The sequence below is a fragment of the Bacillus rossius genome (genome assembly GCF_032445375.1).
Source record: "Bacillus rossius redtenbacheri isolate Brsri chromosome 4 unlocalized genomic scaffold, Brsri_v3 Brsri_v3_scf4_2, whole genome shotgun sequence".
In the NCBI taxonomy this organism is placed as follows: domain Eukaryota; kingdom Metazoa; phylum Arthropoda; class Insecta; order Phasmatodea; family Bacillidae; genus Bacillus; species Bacillus rossius.
In genome coordinates, this window is record NW_026962011.1 from 9,470,101 (window position 1) to 9,489,189 (window position 19,089).

The window sequence follows — 19,089 nt, forward strand, 5'->3', positions numbered from 1 at the left end:
ATGGCACATCGAGCTCCCCTGCGGTGCCTTCGCCGACGAAGCTGCTTCCTGCCACGCGCCGAGCTACATTCAGGCTACCTTTCACCCCGATAGCCGTAATAACGACTCCACAGGCCGGCCATTGGTCCGCGGACTGCTATTGGTTATTCACAGCCACCCCAGCGAGATTGCAACTCTCGAGCTGGGCTCCCGTATCCGCCACCCGCGGGACGCGGTCGGTAGCAGTTGGAACTGCTAGGCCGCCCCCAGCACGCACCCAAATCCCACACGCACTGTCAGCCTTCGGTTACCCAATAGGGCGCAGGGAACTCCCAGCCAACAGCCCTAGAGAAAGATGCGCACGCCCCGAGAGACGACCACCGACGCTGTCTAGGCGTCATTTGTGTTAAAGTTTTACATATTTCTATCTCTTTTGATCTTTTGCATTTTACAATATTATTTACACGTCTACAAAACATACTTACAATAAACACTTAATAATCTACATAAATATTTACAATAATAACATATATAACATAACAATAATACATTGTCTCTTTATATTTACAACAGCCATCTGGTGACGAGTGGTGGCACTACCAGGGCCATGGCTGGAGTGTTGCGCCGCGGACAGGACTGTGACCCGGGTTTTTGTTTAATAAAGAGGAGGTACGACGTCAAAGTTATATTTGTATTCAAAAACCTGTAACTTAAAAAATAGTTTGGTAAATTACAATATTTGAACCACAGATACAACTTTAACTTTTGTCTGTGTTTGAAGTCTTTCATTCTAACCATTACACTACCGAAGTTCTACAAAATACTTTAGGGAGATTCGGTATTATTACGAGTGGAGAGGAGTCGAGACTTTTGCATCTAAGCTGTGTGTAGCACTTTCAGTGCTACCCAGCGGTTCTTGAAAGGTAGCCTGTGCACTCAGTGTGCGCAGGCAGGTAATCTGAGCTACACTAAGCAGGTAAAGGTATTTTATTACTGACGACCAACGAGCCCTGTGACACCCGGGGAGTTAGATCCCCTACAGCCTAGACAGAACCCGGCTAACTTAGCCCCGGGGGACGGTCAGTGGGTGCGCTAGGGTGTGAGGCATGGACTTCATAATGACGACAGAAATAGACGAAATGACGTCCTCCCCTCAGGAGGGAATGAATGACGGTGACTGGCAGACAGTCGCCACTAAGAAGGCAAAGAGGTCGCACCATGAGATGGCGGCCTCTACCTCCGACCAGCACGCGCCCCCCCCCCCCCTCCCAAGCCAACTGCGGCAGCGACCAAGGCTCCTCGCGTCAAGCCAATCTTCGTGTTTCTTGACCAGGGGCACCAATACCAGCGTGTATACCATGCGCTGAAAAACGCTCTCACCGAGTGTTTTACATGTACCAACCGCAGCAAAGACGAACTCATAGTGCACACCGCCTCCATCGCGGACTACGCATGCGCGATAAAGGCCCTTCAGGCCATTGGGGCACAGCATTCGGTGCTCATGCAACAGCACGAAGTGCCGAAAAAATTCGTACTGCGCGGCGTCCACCGACACACTCCGACGGACTTCCTGCAGGAGGAGTTAGCCACACTAAACCTGTCTGTCCAGAACCACTGGTTCCTGGAAAACAGGCAGCGGCGGGAAAAGTGCGACGCCCTCGTCATCGAGGTCCCGCAATCGTGCGACACGGCTCGCATACAGGCTCTGCGCGAGTTCGCAGGAATGCTGATTCGCGTAGACGACTACCGACGTCCGAAGGGCCCGGCGCAGTGCAGCAACTGCCAGCGTTTTAATCACGTTGGCAAGGGCTGCAGTGCGGCACCAGTCTGCCGATGGTGCAGCGGCCCGCACAGCGCCACCGACTGCCCGAACGGGGGCAAACAAGAGCACAAGAAGTGTGCCCACTGTACCGAGCAGCACTGCGCCAACTTCAAAGGGTGCAGTGCCTACAAGAAGGAGACGCGGAGGCACCTTTCCCCCCAAGAGCGTAAGAAGCGGGAGCAGCAGTCCCGCCGCGACATGCGTGACAACATGCGCGCCACAGACCAGCTCCAGCCACCTCAACAGCGGGCCCCACAGGGGCACCATGCCCCCCCCACTACACAACCCCTGGGGCCCACCGCCGCCGTGCTTCGGCGACTATCTGGCGCAGGCCAGTGGGAGCCGGTTTGCGCCCCTGCAGCAGCACTGGGAGCCCAGCCACAATGAGCTGGACTACCCAGTGCTTGCCAACAACCCGTAGCAGAGGAAGAAGGGGTTCAAGAAGAACCCCACGGGCTACAAAAATGGCCAAGGAAAGCCCCCGCGCCCCGCCCAGGACAGTCCCCGACAGCGTGCCCAAGACAAGCTGGCAGCCACCAAGCCAGCTCCAACACCGGCAAAGAGGACGCCAGCTCCCGCACAGCTGCAGGCCGCACCTGAGGCTGCCATGGCTGTTGACGCAGCGCCAGAGCTGCCAACTGCCCAGCCGACATCCCCCACCGGCGCCGCAGCTCGCGGACATCCAGGCGGTCATCTACTCCCACGAAGCCATTCGTGGAGACGCCCGACTGCAGAGGGCCATCGGCCCTCTGTGCCAGCTTCTGGTCATTTGGCTGGACACATCCAAATCCATGGCCGACAAAATACGAACCACTATGGATTGCGTATGTGCGCTTGCTGGCGTCATAAATGACCAGCCCTAACTCGGCCCCGAGTTGCAACACAACACCGGCCACTAGACATAAGTTACATTCCCTCCTATTCTGGAATGCACGCGGCCTTAAAAATAAATTACCGGAACTTATTAACCACCTGGATAAACATAAAATAAAAATAGCTGCGATCAATGAAACCCATTTAAAACCGACAGACAGGCTGACAATATTAAATTATGTCATACATAGGCGCGACCGAGACGCACGAGGCGGCGGAGTAGCCCTTGCTGTACACACTAGTGTACAACACACTGCCTGCCAGCTCCCTGATTTCAAACAACTGGAGGCTATAGGAATTAATTTAAACATAAATCGGCAACAAATTAAATTATTGCAATGTACACCCCACCAGGCAGGTCCCTCAGTGAGGCAGATCTGGTTACTTTATACGGAGCGGCCCGAGCTTCCTTGTTGTAGGCGATATAAATGCCAAACACATAGAGTGGAACTTCAGGCGCGCTACAGCGAACGGCAGACTACTCTACAATCACCAACTCAACAAAAACTACACTGTACATGCTCCCTCAGAGCCCACACATGACTCTGGTCGCCTGAATGACATGCCTGATATTTTAGATATCGCCCTGAACAAACATGTCAACACGGGATTCGAACTCGAGGTTGTACACGACATGTCAACGGATCATTTCCCTGTTCATTTAATATTCGATGAAGCGAATATAGACTACAACCAGCCACGAAAAATCAGGGACTATAAAAATGCGGACTGGCAACAATTTAAAAACTACTTAACAATAAATCTCCCCGACGCGGCCGAAATAACCATTGAAAACAGCGATAATTTAAATTCCGCGTTATTAGAACTAACAGAAAAAATCCAGGATGGTATTAGCCAGTGCATCCCAGAAAAGGAGGTTAGGTTAGCACACGACGAGCTGCCAGAATACATCCGCAGCTTGATTTCACAAAAAAATCGACTGCGGCGTGAATACACACGGCGTCGTACTCAAGAGACGAAACGCCGAATAAACGAACTACAAACAATCATTTCAGACGAAATCTCACTCTGGCGAGGCAGCCAGTGGGAAACTAAAATCGCGCGACTCGACACCCAGGACGGAAGTGCCTGGAAAATGACGAAGCGGATTTTAAATAAATCGGACAAAATCCGGCCCCTTCAAACAAACAATGGCGTAGTTTTTCAGCCCCGTGATAAGGCACAAGCTTTCGCCGACACACTGGAAGCAGCATTACAGCCCAACATGCAGCCCTACGATAGGATATTCACGGAGCAAATTTACCGCGAACTCCGTGCTAAATTGCGACTGCCCACAACCTCTGAGCCATTACTTACACAGGCGCAAGAAATAAAGTGCGCGAACAAAAACATGAAGCCACGAAAAGCTCCCGGGAATGACGGCATACAGGCTGTTGTTCTCAAACAACTCCCGAACGAAACACTCGAATATCTAGCCGAGTGCATAAATGCAATGTTTCGGTTAAATATTTTTCCCTCACAGTGGGAAGAAACTAGAGTTATAGTCTTCCACAAGCCAGGTAAAAATAAAACACTGCCACAGAATTACAGACCTATCAGTGTGCTAAGTACTGTGTCTAAAGTCGTGGAGAGTATTATACTACACAGACTTAATGTCCACATTCACGAGAATAACATACTGCCGAATGAACAGTTCGGCTTTCACAGTACACATTCGACAGTACATCAGCTCGTGCGCCTGACTGAAGAAATCACAAGCGCATTTAACGTACAGGATTACGTAGTCACTACGTTTATATATGTAGAGAAAACCTTCGACAGAGTATTCCATGCGGGGCTAATCTACAAACTCTACCAAACAGGATTTCCAGACTGTTATATTAAACTAGTCGCGTCCTATTTAGCAGACAGAACGTTTAGAGTATCTACTGAAGGAGCTCTATCAGACATAAATCAAATAAGAGCAGGTGTACCGCAGGGAAGCATCTTAGGCCCTGTACTCTTTAATATATATGTCAGTGACATGCCACGCCACGCACACCGACTAGTAAAGCTGGGCTGTTATGCAGATGACACAGTGCTGTATAGCAGGTCCCACAACCTCCGGCTAGCTACCACCAGACTGCAAGTCGCGCTCACTGAGTTCGAACAATGGTGCACGACTTGGCGTATAAAAGTAAATACAACGAAATCAGAGGTTATTGTATTTACTCGTAAAAATCTCCCGCCTGTAGAACACAGGCCGCAAATACGTTTGTTTGACAAACAAATACCGCATAAAGATGTAGTGAAATATCTAGGTGTTCACATGGATAGGAAACTACTCTGGCGCAATCACATTGACACTATGCGAGCGCAAGCGCAGGCTAGGATCAGTGCACTCTACCCAGTAATGAGTAGACGATGCGGCAGCAAGGTTAAAACCGGCCTACTGCTGTGCAATGCTCTAATACGCCCAATAATTACGTATGCAGCCCCAGTCTGGGCAACAGCTGCCCCCACACACCTAATAAAACTGCAGCGGATGCAGAATAGGTGCATTCGAATCACCACAGACGCCCCACGATACTGCCCTGTAGAAGCATTGCATCGTGAAACCGAATCGGAGACTTTGCAAGACTTTTACACTCGTACAACACAAACTTTTTACGATAAATGCGTAAATAGTTTAAATCCGCATATTTCCTCACTCGGAAATTATGATCCCGACAAAACACAAAAATACAAACGCCCGAAATCCATCCTGGTGCACCGACTACCGTAGTGGCCCTTGATTGGCTGGAAGCTCCGGCCAATCACAGCGCACCTGCGCTCAGCCGAGGCCCGACCTCAACAGCGCGGTTGCGGACTGGCGAGAAAATTCTGCTTAAGAATCGCGCAGTTTTTACACTCGTATTTCTGGCAGCTCCAGACTTAGTATTAAGTATTTTTTTTTTAAGACATAACTTTAAGTCCTAATATTAGCATTAAGTAATAGAATTCTGAACATGTGCCTGACCACGTCCTGCAGTGCAAATACGCAACATTGGACTAGCCAATGATTGACATGCTCAGGCTGGCAGCACATTGTGACAGAAAAAAATCCTCACGCACCACCCAGACACACCAGCGATTTGGCCCAGCGGGGCTCTAATGAATTTTTGGCCCAGCGGGGCTCTAATTAATTTTTGGCCCAGCGGGGCTCTAATGAATCTAGTCGCGCTTTTGGCCCAGCGGGGCTCTAATAAATACACCAACACACAAATTCCCCATTATTAAAGGAATGTTTATTTCTCAATTATTAAGTGAGCAGACTCACTATCGATGAATAGGTGTCCGACCATGTGCCTGACCACGTCCTGCGGTGCAAATAAGCAACATTGGACTAGCCAATGATTGACATGCCCAGGCTGGCAGCACAATGTGTCGGGCATACATGGCCGTGGTAACTGGGGCAACCTGGGTGCTGCGGCCATATAACTTATAGTTGTAAGATGTACCTTTTCTTTTATTTCAGCTCACCTGGCTGGCTGGCAGCCTGGCGGGAAACGACGAAAGTCGCCCCCTAAAAACCAGTCATGCCCAAACCCCCAAATGCGGACAAAAATGTCCAAGTGCCCGCCCTTGCTTAGTAGATATTTTCTACTCTTCCAACTCTTCTTCCTGAGCCATCCTTCTATTCCCGTAGCCAACCCGCATGTAATTAATGCATGAAATTTTGCATCCCACATGTAAGTGCCCAGGGTTTTCCCTGTGTCTATGCAGGTTTTACCTGGGCCAAACTTATCTAGTTTTAGTCTAGAATAGTCAGTGAGGGGAGTTAGTCATGGCGCTAATCGCTGCCATGGCTGGCCAATCCCCCTCCTAGCACACGATGCATGCACCCTCTCCCGCATGGCTAACCCCTGCATGATTAGAGCATATAGGCTTCGGCCTGAGACGCACTTAGAGTCTGTCCCTAATCCAGACCCCTCCCAAACACACTTAGTTTTAATTTAGGTTAGGAAAAAAAATCGGTATTGTTACAGCGAATGCCACAGTTTGTTTTAATATTTTTAATGGATTCTTGGTGTCACGAATGTAGATTTAATTTTTCTGATGGTTATATGAATTATATCAACCATCATTAAACTCAATGCCTTCCACATCCATTGTACTCGTTCTGTAATCGATAGTACACATTTGATTCAATTGACAGTAACATGTTTACGAACTCCCTAAAAATCAATATCTCATCTGTATGAAGTTGTTACATTTCGTTAGAGCAATACCAAATCATTTTCGTAATATATTTTTAATATGACCGATTACAACTGCAAGGGGTGGAAAAGCAGGGGTTAAAGAAGAAATATGTAAATATGTAAATATTAAATATTTAAATTACATAATAATTACCTTCACTATTAAATCTTTTACAATCTTCAATCTTCAAATACTAATTAAAACTTTTTTCTGAAACAATTTTTGATAGGACGAACCATTACTGCAAGTAATAGAAGAAAAAAAGTTAGAAATGAAAAAATATAAATTCCGTACTCTGTATGCTGTCAAATTCATTTTTATTTATTTTTAACATTTTTAATATTATTTTGAACTTTTGTTGAAGATTAATTTTGATACAAGCAATTATACCGCAAGGGGTGCAAAAGTACTCAAACAATATTGAAAAAAATTTGTCCGAACAATTTTTGATGAGACGAAATATTACTGTTAGAGGTTGAAATAACAAAAGGGATTTAAAAAAAAATTAAAATTCCTTCCTACTTAGACTACACTATTAGATTCGTTTAAACTAAATGTTAAATTTCTAAACAAAATATTTTCTTATTTAATGTTAAAATTTATTTTGCTGTGTAGCTAAATATTATATTTTTATTAAAATAATAATTACGGTACCTTATCCTAAAGCTAAAGTAGAGTGACATTTCCACAAAAAAAAATTCAAAGAGCAGTTTTTCAGTTTTTCATCATCTGAAATGTTTTTAATCATTTTGTAAAGGCTCGTTGCATTTAAAAAAGTAGTTATTCAGTAATAACAGTTATGGAGATGCTAGTTTAAGGTAGTTATAACTACTTGAAAAACGGTAATATCAAGTTAATGGTTAATTAAGTTAGGATAACTGCATGAAAATTACAGTGAAAATTATTGATTAGTTTAGGTTAGCAACATGTAGCGGCGCGGCGTGCTAATTGGAAGCCGCCCCACAACACAACCTGCGGACCAATGGGTCCCCGTTTGGGAGGGGAGGATGCAAGAGGACGGGTGTGTGCGGGCAGGTGTCCCAAAGGCAGTAAACACCAGAATCAGCAAAACAGAAATAGCGAAAATTACTTTATATTTTTACTATCAATAAGGCTGATGCAACCACATAGCAAGAGTAACAGTCGGGGAACCCACATAATGTTCCCTTTCTTCGCTAGCATACATATGAGTTTACAATAATCTTTGCAATCAATTGACATAGGGTACACGCAAATTTAAATATAAGTTTATCTCTGTTATCGATTAATAACGGGGACAAGCAAAATTAACGTCCTCATATAATATGAAAATCGCCAAAAATAAGCTCTACAATAAGCGGATGCAATACCCAAAAACATATAATAAAAAAAACAATCCAAAGAAACAATCCACGCACGGGTCGTGCTACCCCCTCGGATCGCGGCCGCACGGTCAAACAACGCCACTCAGCCCACTGAGATCCGAGACTAAATTAAAATAACAACAAACGACTCAGGTCTGACAAAACCGTCCGCGACCGTGAGCGGATTCTCAGTGGCAGGCGGGGAACATGGCGGAAGGCTGGACTAGAACAGCAAAAAATTATAAGCATGGTCAGCTTGCCATGACGGCCCCAAGGCCCAATCAAATGGGGCGATCCGGAGTGCACGGTACTTATCAAGGCAAGGACAAAAATACAGCTTAAATTTAGATAGTGGCAGCCAAATAATCCATACTAATAAAAAGGGTTTACATGAGAAGGCACCATTTATCTTTAACTTATAACCCGCGGCCACCACGCGGACAGCACAATCAAGTCAAGTGCACTACCGGTAACGAAGAGACATCACGAGAAGCAGCAGTTGCGACCGCATCCGAAGAAGGTAGCTGGCAAACGACCCCGCGAGAGCACCAAGAGCTGAGCACGGCACAAACTACGTGGCGGAGCCACCATCGCTAAGCGATTGCGTGAGGGGGGGAAAGACGTCACAGCAGACAGATTGAAAAAGGTGTCATGAGAAGGGGAAAGGGGAAGCCAGGAACGAGCGCGCGCGGGGCGTTCGAAGTACTGAAGTGACGATCAGTCCACTTCAATAAAATGGTAAAATATGTTAAATTGTTTGTTATGTCGTATTAGCGAAAATAACTGTAGTAATGTAGCAGAGCTATTTTAAAAACAGTTTAACCTATTTTTCGTATTATTTTGAAAATAGTATATTATTAAATCGTTAGATACATTAAGTTTTAACGTTCAACTTGCACAGGAAAGACAAAAGTATAGCAAGTTCGTAATAGAAGGTGTGCATCTTTGTGGTTGTAAAACACCTGTTTTTCCAGGTGTGATTCAAGAGTATTAAAACAATAAAAAAAACTTCCTCGCCTCAATATACAAACACACCTCAAATTCTGGGGTTTTAGTGCTCTGTGTGAAATGTAGCAGAATATTTAACGAACGAGTGAAGTCGGCAAGGTTCGTATATGCTCGTGTATTTTCGGCTGTCTTAAGCAATCGCTTCGTCAAGAAGGAAGTACGTCAAAAAAGCTGTTGCTTGAGCACGGAGACTTCAGGAAGCTTATCTTGTTCACGGACTATGAATCATGGATATTGAAATCGCTGCCTTGAGAAACAAGACGGTCTTCGCCAAGATGGACTCAAAAGATTGCTCAAGACACGACTATCAATACCAGCCTACTTTACCTCATTACATATTTAAATACTACAACTAACGAGCTACATATTTGTTATCTTTAAAAGATTTGTGCAATGGGAGTGCATGACTTGCTGTAAGTTTTTGGACATACGCCATTGCTAAGAACTTTTTCTGTTGAAGAAAAAACTAAAAAATAAAATAAAGAAATAAATGAATAAAAATACCCATAAAAAACAAAAAAACACACAAAATTAAGCAAATAATTGCTGTTGTCAACAAGGATATGAACACCAAAAAATATTCCGTAACAGGAATATGCAGTGGCGTAGCTAGGATTTGCGTATGGGGGGTGTTAAGAAGCATGGCCCCCCTCCCCCCGTATTAAAGCGGGGGGTCCGGGGGTCCTCCCCCGGAAAAATTTGGATTTTAAGGTGTAAAATAGTGCTATTTTAGCAGTTTTCGGTGCTTAAATTTAAATATTGTAATGGTAAAAATTTTATTAATTTTAATATGAAATTTGTTTGAGTGATGAGTAAGAAATTAATTAAAGATTTGGTGCTAAGGGGGGGGGTTAGAACCCCTAAAACCCCCCCCTGGCTACGCCCCTGGGAATATGGTCAACAAACAAAGAAAATCAAAGAAAAATGTACTAGGAGAACGGAAAAAAAACTCACAAATGATGACAACAAGCTTGTTTCTATTTTGGTAAAACTATTGTGTTCGTTTGTCTTTTCGTTTTGTCGTGTTTTTGTCTCGTTTCAACTGTTGTGCTGAATTATTTTGGGTTCAATATTTTTGTGTTGTCATCATTTGTGGTTTTTTTTTTCGTTCTCTTAGTACATTTTTCTTTGTTTTTCTTTGTTTGTTGACCATATTACTGTTACGGAATATTTTGTGGTGTTCATATCCTTGTTGACAACAGCAATTGTTTGCTTAATTTTGTGTTTTTTGTCTTTTTTGGGTATTTTTATTCATTTATTTCTTTATTTTATTTTTTAGTTTTTCTTCAACAGAAAAAGTTCTTAGCAATGGCGTATGTCCGAAAACTTACACCAAGTCGAGCTACATATTTATTGGAAACATGTTTTCACAATTTAAAGAAAGCAATAAAGTTCAATAGCTAGAATTATATTTCATATATTACTTATCAATTGTATCTAAATTATACATGTACATTTGAACACACTGTAAATACATTTTCATAATTTTACTACAGTTAGGTTAACGATTGACCAAAAAATAATAATTGAAGAACTTTAAAAATTTGTGAAATTAATATAACGAATGTTTAAGTCATAATAATATTTATCATTATTTATGGACGATATTTGTTTGCAAACTTAACTTCATACGACCCAAGAAGGAACAAAATAGAATGGTCACTGATTGCTTAGCTGCCTAAAGTTATGAAAACCCAAGAAAAATGTAGTGAAATGACAAAACTTAATATTTTTTTTAAAAAGTTTAGATAACTATAAACTTCTCTTAGTTAAACATTTGTTAATGACAGTGTGGTGAAATTGATCCTTAGAGTGATTTGCTGCCACTGAAAATGAACTAGACATATATTTTGCTATCTCCTTTGGTACAATACTCTCTTCATACTAAAGCATGAGAGGAATTTGTGTTTACCCACAGTCCAATAAAGTGGAGAAAGAAATATGATTATTTAACAAAATATTTAAGAATTAAGTACTAGTTCAAAATTAATCTTATATTCCTCCTAAGAACTTTGTATCCTTCTGCCACATATACTGGTGATGGAAGATAGCGGATGTGCTAACTAGCAATTTATGCTAGTCCTGCGTGCTAGTTCACAGGAAGAGCACAAAAACTTACTCAGATTACCCTACAAATAAAAAGTAGCGACCAACCCCCAATGGTAATGCTGCAAACAATTACGAAACCCTAAAACACAAAATGACAATACAAAAGAACCTTTTGACTCATGGACGAATGAAATATTAAGCTTAGTTGACGAACATATTTGTGGGTGGAAGAAAGAGCGGACGTAGCAGGAATATATTGGCGAATAGATTCTAATCAATGAGTTCTGGGCCACTATTCGCGCAAATACTAGAAATGTAAAATCCCGTATACTATGAGAACGTCCCAACATGGGCACACATATTTAAATTACGCTAATGGTGATTTCAATAGGGCCGTGCAGACAACCAGCAGGACCTGAAACAGAAGGATTAAGAAACTTACGCTATTGTAGTAATAAAATCGTTGAACAAAGTTTGAAGGGTCCTGCGGGGCAGTACGCGCCTGGTCTGCTTGAAGGGTGGTGAGTAACTGCCAAGGCTGTGTTTTCCGCGTGCTACCCTAGCCTAATTCCCACGAAAGTGTGCCATTTCCTCAGCCTAGTCGCACTAGGACACAATTTGTTATCTATTGTTTAGAGTCTATTCCTATGACATACAATGTTTAGTAATTGCTTAATTAAAATTATTACAGCATTAATGAGGGGCAACAACACTAGTCGATTGCCACTCGGATGACAATCGATACACCGGCAGTGGCTGGCATTCATGGCGTTGCACTCTCTTACTCTGTGCTGCGCTGGGGCTTCTCATAGCATAAGGCGCTGATAACCTGCTAGAGTACTTATGTGAAACTCGGTAAATTACTATATAACATTTTATGAAAAGATATGGTTTTAATAACACATTATCTACACATACTTAGCTTGTTCTGACAAATTACAAAGACACTGACAAATAACACGTAGGACAAAATGCCTGTTACTGTACACATTAGAATTAGTTCTGTGGCAGTCTGGCGTGGAAAAAGACAGTTTTGATGAAAGCCGGCCAATCCCGTTAATTGCTTAATGAACAGAAAAATAAATAAATTGGGTTCTACAGCACGAGCCATGATTCTACGTAGACATTGCTGGAAAAAAAATTGTTTTATGCCAGTAGACATATGGGCGACTTAAATAAAGTTCGGTTTTCTTGAGTCGGCCAGTGCAATAAACGAGAAACCATGTGGCAGGTTGGTCACATGGCAGGTGAAGTAAACTAAGGCCAGGTTATGCTCTGTACGAGGGGAGCAATAAAAAAAACGTTTTAGGATTATAAAGTATCTTACCAGAAGTACTGAATCATTGAGACACAGGATGATGCATTCGTCCCAGACCGTGGCCTGATCGAGACTGCCGAAGGAGGGTGGTGAGAGAGAGACGGAAGAGTCACTTCGCGCCAAACTTCACATAAAAAAAAATACTTTTATGTAAACTTAGTAACTAATCATATTACCATTCACTTGAATAAATTCATTAAGTGAAAAACAAATATCTTAAGGTTTAAAAGTATTGTTAATTTTATTTTGTATAATTAGTTGAAAACTTAAGTTAAAATGTGGACTGTCAATTACATTCTGTAACTACATTGTTTAAATACGACATTAAAAACACAATACGTTGGCAATATGAATTAACTTAGACCCAAGGCCGCAAAAAAATTAAAACAAATAAATATGTCACTTAAAAGTAATTTGAAGGTTTTCACTATTGTTGTTCTGACTCGTGCGCGCTGGATTTAAAGGTGCATTCCGCCAGCAGGTACTGTTAATGGTGAGGTAGGGACCGGTCTTTACTATCACAGAAAGTACGGTGTCAGTACAATAGAATTGCCTACAGAATTAATGGCTGCTATCATTGTAATTTGCTGACCCTTTTTCGCTATGTGATGCCACTAACTTGTTTGGTTCCTCGGGTAGCAATGACTTTTAGAGTGTTGTGCACAGCAGACAATCCAGTTTCACCGACATTTCATATAGAACTTACATCGTAGTTGTGGAGAGTCAAAACATCTTTATAGTTGTCAAAAATTTTTTGTAACAATTACTTTATTAAATTCAGTTGCTTACATTGAGTTTGTGGCCTCTGCTAAACGCAGTGATATTTCTTTATTTCTTACTTGAACCCCTCTACGCCATTGCTCTTGTAATATTTAGATCAAGTACAGAAGCCTTTACATCGCAGATATCGATAAAGAATTTGGTAAGTTTATACATGGAAACAGGTCATTGATTATGCGCTGTTGTGTCTAGGGACAGTTGTAAATTTGGGCAAGGACAACAAAGTAAGAAATTTTTTTTAATTGTTTGAATCAAACAAACCTCATATCTGAACAAAATGAGCGATTAACTGAAATTAACGTTTGTCGTCACCACTTAATTTTTCGTCCAGTTTCACTAGGTTTTCCTTCAGCTGTGTCAGTTCTCTGGAAAAAGGAGAAAAATTTGTTAACGTTTTTACTGTTTCACGGTTAGCACGTGATTCGTTTATTTTAAACTTTTCCATGAGAACATCGTAGGTACAAGCAGCCTTTTTAGAACTTACTGCTGTAATTAAGTTTTATTTAACAATAATTTGTATTTTAAAACAATGCTGGGGGTTTATTCTAAGTTTCTCGGAAAAGAGTCCCCGATCGTGATGCCACGATTATCGGAAGCTTTTTACAATATGGTATTCTAAGTTACTTCCATCAACTCGGAAACTTTCTATTCTCGGAAGCCAACGATCGGTAGGTTTCGAGTATACAACTGCTGTCGAAAAGCCTTTGCCGATCGGGAATTAGCAGCCAGTTGAAATCATGGCGGATGCACGATTTATGTGTACACAAATAGTTAAACATGGTCGTAAATAGTACATATTTGGGCGTGATCTATATTTACGATATTTTACGTAGGTGTCAATTGTGTTTAATATTTTGTAAAATGAAATTTTTTACCAGTAGCATTGAATATGTATGTTTTTGGAGCGCTATTCAAGTAGTTGGCCTAACAGTCACGAGATGGCAGGGCTTGCGGAAGTGCGAGGCAGTAGCGCGCAGCGACCGGTAGGACTACTACAACACTTCATCGGAATTAAGTTTCGCGTCCATTACCGTTTCCCGAGAGGTAACAGTAATTACTGAAGGTATTTGTACATTTATTATGTATAAAATATTGATCCATAATACATGTACAAATATCTTCAGTAATTACTGTTACCACTCAGGAAACGGTAATGGACGCGAAACTTAATTCCGATAAAGTGTTGTAGTAGTCCTACCGGCCGCTGCGCGCTACTGCCTCGCACTTCCGCAATCCCTGCAATATCGTGACTGTAAAGGCGCATTTACACCTGTGCAACATTTCGTGCGCCTCGGAGGCATGCGACTGTTGCGCGCAGTCGCAAGCAGGAGCATGCAACAACGCGAGGAGAGGCATGCCACAGATATGTGCGCACGGCCCCTCCCGCGCAGAGGCAAGTAGGTGCAAGTGTCTCCCCATGTCAGACGGGGAGACACTTGCAACAGTCGTGCGTCTTGTGCGGTTGTCCGAGGTATAGCTTGGTTCAGAGTGATTTCGTTGCATGTGTTAAAAATGACGGAGTGGCCCAATGAAAAAAATTTGAAATTCGCAGAGGATTACCATGCATTTCCGTGTTTGTGGATGTATACGTGCGCCGATTACAAAGACAGGAAAAAACGTTGTGATGCTCTACAGAATCTAAAAGACAAAATACGCAATGGTAACAACAAAAGCAGTTCTCAACAAAATAAAAAGCTTGCGGTCGTACTTTCGCCGAGTACACAATGAGTATTTGTCAAAGAAGAAGAGTGGTGCCGGCACTGCAGATGTACCGAAACCGTCCTGGTTTCTCTACGATTCATTGTTGTTCATTTTAGATGGAGATGAGATAAGGCCTGGAACGGAAACGTTTACCCTGGTAAGTAGGTAATTTTATTATTATGTGAATAATACACGAATATAAAGTTGAGTGCACATGTTAAAGTTTAACAATTATAAATTTGCAAACATATACATGAATACAGAAACTGCTATTTGCAATGATATACAGTAATACAGTGTTGACGTTCATAACCATTATACATTGTTGAAGACCATAAACATAATGGCGTACAATTACTTAAAATAAGGTATTGTACTGAATCTGAGATTACTAAAAATCATATGTGAACTCATAACTATATATATTACGTTTGTATTTCAGTGCTTGTGTACACTTTGAAACACACATGACTGGTATTACTTACTGGGTGTATAACATCGACATACAAATTTGGTTTATATGTACAAATTTGTTCTGGACATTTAAATGAACCTATCTTGCCACGAAACACGACCCTGATTACTAACGAAATATTTCGTGAAATTGTCTCGGGAAGCTCGAGCATCAGCTCTCGCATGTCGAGGAACGGTTTTTAGGTTTGTCAGTCCGGAAGTCGATCCAACGTCATCTCTCCACCTACCTCGAACTACACTTCCGTGTGTTGTATTTTCACAATCCACATAGCCAGGCGGGCAGTATAGGTGTGACGAGGTTGAACTTCTGCGAAGAAAGTTGTGTAAACACACACATGTGAGAACTATATTTTGTACCCTATCAGGGGTTACCATCATAGGCTTCCGAAACATTCTCCATACACTAGCTAAAATGCCAAAACAGTTTTCCACAACACGCCGTGCCCTTGACAGTCTGTAATTATACACATAGCGTTTCACTTGCCATTTTAATCTCTTCAAACAGATTCATACACACACTACAACGTTTAAGATAATCATTGATCCAGTATGCACGATTATTTTTTCTGTTTTTTCTTCGTCGCAAATAAATAACATCTCCAGCAACAGCGGCTACTGCGTGTACAGACTCCATCGTCACTGAAATAAGGCATGCGCTCCTAGAGTTTATGTGTGAACGGCGAGCTGCGTGCGCATAGGCGCATACACTAGTCGTATGCGTTACCTTGCGTCTTGGCACCTTGCATCTTGCGTCGAGGCATGCACACACGCACGGTTACTATGCGCAAGGTGCACAGGTGTAAATGCGCCTTTAGGCCAACTACTTGAATACGCCCCAAAATCACGAAAGTATTTCTTCATATGGAAGCTACTTCTAACCATATACATATACAATGCCGTTTTATAGAATGATTTGGTATGGCGTATATAAGTAAAAGAAATGCATTCCGTTTTTTTTTTTTTAGTTTTGCCTTCTTCGGATGAGTCCTTACCATGGTTACCGCTTTAAGTTACAATAATTACGTAATGTAAGTAGTGCTCCAGATACATAATAACTAAGTGCCCCAACTTTCAAAATACATATTCATATATTATTCGTCTGTTTCAGATATCAAAAGTTTCAACAATAACTCAGCGTGTGTATTTTGTTGCAGTCGTGAAATTCGATAAAAATTTTCTCCGCAAGAATTCGGGGTGCTCCTCCATTAAATAAAGCAACATTGTAATTTGCCTCTCACTCGCACGAGATCGCCGAGCAGCCATTATTTCAATAATACAATGACCGACCACGTGCAAACAACTTTAAATATTACACACCAAATATACCGTAAAAATAATTTAAGAAATAAATATATTTTCGCTTGCTTGAGCACTTTATAAGTACTTAAGATTTTTATTAATACTTTTATCAACATTGAAACATCTGGAAAGTATATTGTCTTATAAACTCTGTGTTTTTATTTATAAATTTGTTAGAAATATGAAGTGTTTTTTGTTGTTATGTTGCAGTTTTCAAATCTCATCTTCGCTGCCAGAAAAATTGTAGAGGGGGAAATCGTAACCCGAACTTTGCCGAGATAGTTAGGCCTCGTAACGATACCGCGCTTAGAATAGCAATTTCAGTACCTTTCGATTACGATCTTCCGGAACCGTGTGTTGCCTTGCCGATCGGCCAAAGAGCTATATGCCGGAACCGATATAGAAATGTTCCGATATAAAACGCTGGAAACTTAGAATAAACCCCCTGGACTCTCAATGATCCATCGGGTCCGTATGTCAACCGTCCGGTCGCCATCCGTCCATCCGTCAACAAGCCGAGCGATTCACAAAGATTCGCACATTCGTGAAATACTTTTCAAAGTTGATGCTGCCCACTGACTAGAAGGCTTAAATAGTGGTGGAAATTTATCTTATGTAGGTTTATGATAATCAAAATTAAAAACTTATAAATCAATAAAATCTAGTTTTTTTTAGCTCTGATCAAAAATAATCGCATAACTACGTGTAATGAATGGCAAATTCGTATAACTCGTAACTTAAAAACTAAACTCTCTTCAAAACATTTTTAATTTTATGGAACTATGACGAAAATATGAGCACATAGGCAGTCTCTAGTCATTCATTAAACATTATATTCACTAACTAATCAGTCTCTTAAAAAATAATAATGTAAATTTACCACCAAATCGATCGTAATATTTTTTTTTGCCATGACAACCGGTACCACTCGAACAAAATTATGCACAACCACAAAAATAGCAGACGAGTGGCAGACATAGCATAGAGACTATGCCACAGACTCTATAAGCTCATAGACCATAGCTTAAACAAAGATATAATGGTGTTGCCATGTTATAAAAACGGATTCTAACAAATACTATAGATCCAATGCTACAGATCTCCGGACACTTTCTAGAAATCATGGAAACCACAGCGTTTGGCGCTCCTAGCGAAAGTTGTTAAAAACTAATTATTTATAAGATTTGTTATGGTTATGAAATTCCTTAAATATTAAAATATTAGGGTATATTTGGGTAAATAGATTTGAAGAACTATTTTTACTACTCCAATGTGTCTCTTTAATAAATCAATAATTGCATAATGAAAAAATAATGAACGATAATTTGGCCTATTTTATATTGTGTGTGTGTGTGTTCTCGCAGCAAGTACCGTGATGTTAAATCAGCGTTGAAATCAGTTAGGATAAACTGATCATGGTTCCGATACACGGCAAAACTGGCTATTATAATTACCGAGTTCAAAGGAATGTGAATTAGTTATATTCCTTACCAAAAACTGACATGCATAGAATTTTCACTAAGACAAATCAAAATAAATCCACTTTTTCTATATTCAACAAAAAAATCCAGAAACTAATTCAGATTCACCGTCATAAATTTTTTTAAAAAGGAGTATGATTAGTATCAGCTAACAAAAAAAAACATAAAGTTAAAGGGAAAAAAACCTTTCAACCAAAAAATTTAAAATATTAAAAGTCCATTAATAAGTAACTACCACTCAAAATAATAAAATATTTCACTCTATAAAATTTTACCTACAAAATTATCAGAGAATTTGAAATGTATGTTGGTCATATAAACATTAAATAATTATTAGGAGCTGTACACAAAATTTAAAAATCATTTTTTTTGTATGTCAATGCTTCCATTAAGTATTATGTCTGCATAATGCTTTTTTAATATAATTCCTTAACACGCTTATGACAACAATATTTCTCCTATTCATAGGTATTTACGTAATTTCCGTCCACTATTCTAAACAAAGTTCTATACTGTACAACACTCGCACGGAAGTGCTAGTGTCCTTGGTATCTACGTTCCTCCACGCTAAACAGGCAGAGCGTTCGGTATTGATTTACATGGTATTTTATTTTACTGCTAAATGGCTAATCTTCTCTTAAATGAAATATTACTGCCACGGCACTTTTGGCACACGCGCCGGGCACCCCAGGGTACCGCGGCCCTTAAAGGTATGCCTCAGTGCGTGACTTATCAGAGGTGCGGGGGGAAGGATGTCATCCTCTCGGAGTCACGCACGCT